The following is a 3,783-nucleotide window of genomic DNA, read 5'->3' as shown; positions in this document are numbered from 1 at the left end:
TTGACATTTACAGTAAGGTTTGTGCTTACAAACACAAGACTAGATACAGAGATTACTATCTCCATTTCTCAGGTGAAGAATCCATGACAAAAATACATCAATTAACTTGCCCCGAAGGATACACAACTACTAGGTGATGAAACTGATGTGCATGGACCAAAAATCTGGCCACAGAGGAATGAATGAACACATCGCACCATAGCTGAATGCTTCTGCTCTCTCTCAAGCAGATCGCTAAGCAAATCAACTCACTGGCTCCTCCCAGAGATTAAAGGAACGGGCGAGGTCCAAAAGGGAACAGGCAGTGTGATGAAAGGATGCAGTGAAACTCGCTCTTCTAAGATGGCGCCTTGTGTGCTAGGGAGGCCGTGACAGAACCAAGGGCTGGTGGCGTACACAACAGAATTTATCTTCCACACGGTTCTGGAGGCTCTGAGATCAAGGTGTTGGCGGATTAGGTTTCTCTGAGACCTTTCTCCTTGGCTTGTAGATGGCTACCTTCTCACTGCATCCTCACATGGTCTTTCCCCTGTACGTCTGTCTTCTTACAAGGACACTAGTCATATTGGTTTAGGGTCACTCTAATGACCTCACTTAGCCTTGATCACCTCTTTAAAACCCTATCTCCAAATACAGCCGCATTGTGAGGCACCGGGAATTAGAGCTTCAGCATATATATTTTGGGAGAATACAATTCAGCCCATAATGACTGTTTTTGTTGAGTTTCATGAGAATTCACACAGGTCAAGAAACTGAGCAAAGCTGCTACAAAGGTTGGGTTCTTTGGACATGCTGCAATTAGAATAGAAATAATGTAAGTAATTACCGAATACTTATTAAGCATTCACACTGTGCACAGTTCTATACAAAACACTCAGAAAAGGATTATGAATTTCAGTATACGTGAATGTGGCGGTTCTCTGAGAGTGTTCTGGTGCATAACATGCTGTTTGGTGCCAGGAGAAATGTTAAGAAATGAAACAGCCCCAACTTCTATGTATTTAAAACCTTGTTGGAAAGGAAAAGGAAAGACACATGTAAAACATTAACACCAAAGCACAAAGCAGCATTACCGTAGATGCCAAATTACAAATGGGTGAGGAGGACGAAAATAAAGTCTGAACTCAGAAGAGAAACGTGAGTTTGACAGAAGGTATCATGGAAGAGGAAGGCTTTGAGAGGGAATCAAACTTGGCATGAGGCTTCACATTGAGCAAGACTGAAGGGACAAAGAGCAAAGAGGCATTCCAGTAAAGCAAAGCTCAGAGGAATGACCAAACAATAGTGAGAAGAAAAATCTTACTAAAATTAAGGGTCCTAGAGGAAAATGACCAAAGTTGGTTAGAAAGGTAGACTGGAAAAATTACATACAATATGTTTTGTCACTCTGCCTTGCAAGGGGAGTATTATCATCATCATTAAGTTATAGAAGAGGAAGGCAGGGCCAAAAAGTTTAGTAATTACCAACAGTTACAGTGTAATAAACAGGCAATAAACAACAGAGTTGGTTTTTGGAGACTTGTACCTTCAAGTTCCAATGAATCTATAACAAAATTTGACTCTTAGGACAAATATACCTTTGACACATCATCATGTTTATTTCCACCTATCAACAATAGAATTTAATAGCAATTTTTTTAAAAAGATAGCCTTTTTTTTTTTTTTTTTTTGGCTCTAGTATACAAAGACTCCATTATTAAGTTCCTGAATCACAGGGTCTGGAGGGTGTCTCTGAGAGCAGGTACTAAGCATTGATTTCAGGCTCAGCTTCAACTGGATGAGGAATGTGGTAGGATTCCTGGGGTGTCAAGAAGCCTATATTCCTTTCTGCGTTCGAGCTCGTGGTGGCGGCAGCAGGCGCGCCGTCAACATGCAGAACGACGCTGGCGAGTTCGTGGACCTGTACGTGCCGCGGAAATGCTCCGCCAGCAACCGCATCATCGGCGCCAAGGACCACGCGTTCATCCAGATGAACGTGGCCGAGGTTGATAAGGTGACAGGCAGGTTCAACGGCCAGTTCAAAACCTACGCTCTCTGTGGGGCCATTCGCAGGGTGGGTGAGTCCGAGGACTCCATCCTCCTACTGACCAAGGTTGATGGCATCGTTTCAAAGAACTTCTGATTGGAGAAGATCACGGATGTGGTATATTTGTCATAAATAAATAGTAACCCCCCCCAAAAAAGAAGCCTATATTCGCCTCCCCTCAAAATAAACTTCTTTTAAATGCTTCTGAACAGGAAGCAATGCCTTCCACACACTGCTCTTCCTGTCCGAGCATCTATCTCTTTCATTTCTATCTCATGGCATTAAATGAGCTTCTCGTTGCCAGGCTGGGCCCCAGGTACTTCTCTCTGAGTACTTAGGGAATCAATAAATGGACAAAGCAACCTCTGTTGCTTGTCCAGATTAACACTCTGTTAATCACTTATGAAAGAATCTGAAAAGGAGTAACTCTAAACGGACCAAGGAGGGTAACTTACTGACTTCCAAACAGCCAGAGTCAGTGGGATACAATGGAGGGATTATGAGCTCTGAAATCACGTCCACCATGTATAGAATTCAACTCCCAATTCTTCTTACCTGTTTGACACTGGGAAAGTAACTTTTCTGATCCATAGTTTTCTAGTCTGAGAAATGGAATGGACACTTAAGTCACTGAGTTGCCATGAATATCAAATAATATGTAGAACAAGTATAGTGTGTGGTAGACAGCGTTGCTCAAGAGATATTCGTCTCCTCCCCCTTCTAGTGAGCTCTCTTGGATGAGAAAAGACAAACAAACAGCATTGGGAAGAGACAGATGGAACTTAAAAGAGCTTATAAAGGAAAAGTAGGGCAGTGGTGTGCTGGTAAAGTGGATTTGTTTTAGAAAAACCCTAATTTGTAGCATTTGCCCATTTTTGTGGTGTAGATACACCTCACTATGGCTCATTTCAAGCTACCACGAGTATAACTAGCAGCTCTCCAACTTCCTGAATATTTAACAATCTGTTCTCACGAGCCACACTAGCTGGCTCCACGCAAGAGGAAACTTGATAATTGTTATTTTCCTCATGTGGTACTAGGCTCTTTTGTCTCTGTTTCCTGTCTTATCTTCGAAGTGCGGGTGTAGGGAGTGGTTTGGCTGAATTCAGAATAAGCCAAAGTAATGTTGATAGTTGGGAAGAAACATTTACTAGCTGAGCAACTACACAATACATAGAGGTAAATGGAAAGCTACATAATAAAACACTTGGTTAATTACAAAGTCCCTGAGTTACATCTTCAGCATCTCCAATAACGCTTGCCGCAAAGTATTGCTGTCTATAGTTACTGGTTGAATGCATTGATTAGATATTTTCCTTTGATTGCAGTTAAAATCAGAGTCATGTTGTATTGTGTGTTCAGACGAGGAGAAGTCTGAAGTATAACTGATATAGTTGTAGCTTGTGGGCACTCAACCTATCAATCTGAAAAGTGGGATACTGATACATACTTTACAACACTGTGTACATTTTTGGGCATAGAGCCTCCTTGTGATGTCGGATGGCAAAGTATTTAAGTTATATGGACTTGGAAGCCAAACTGCCCGGGCTTAAATCTTGGTTCTTCTGCCATACCATCTGTGTAAAATAGTCTAGTGACTTATTCTCTGTGTGTCTCAGTTTTTTCATCTTTTAAAATACATACAAACTGTAATGATACCTACTCTGGTTGGCCTGAGGGTTATATAAACTATAGATTATGCAAACTTCTTAGAACAATGTTGGCACAGGACAAGCCAATAATAAATGTTGCCTACT

General features: G+C 41.5%; 1 pseudogene; it reads left to right on the top strand.

Annotated features, from left to right (window-relative positions):
• Positions 1-1,826: 1,826 nt before the first annotated feature.
• LOC112834756 (small ribosomal subunit protein eS21 pseudogene) lies at positions 1,827-2,163 on the top strand (annotated as a pseudogene).
• The last annotated feature ends 1,620 nt before the right edge of the window (positions 2,164-3,783 follow it).

This window comes from Callorhinus ursinus, unplaced genomic scaffold (genome assembly GCF_003265705.2).
Source record: "Callorhinus ursinus isolate GAN/ISIS: 27379988/994484 unplaced genomic scaffold, GSC_fseal_2.0 scaffold17, whole genome shotgun sequence".
NCBI lineage: Eukaryota > Metazoa > Chordata > Mammalia > Carnivora > Otariidae > Callorhinus > Callorhinus ursinus.
Note: the sequence above shows the minus strand (reverse complement) of the source record. Positions and strands in the feature narration are given on the sequence as shown.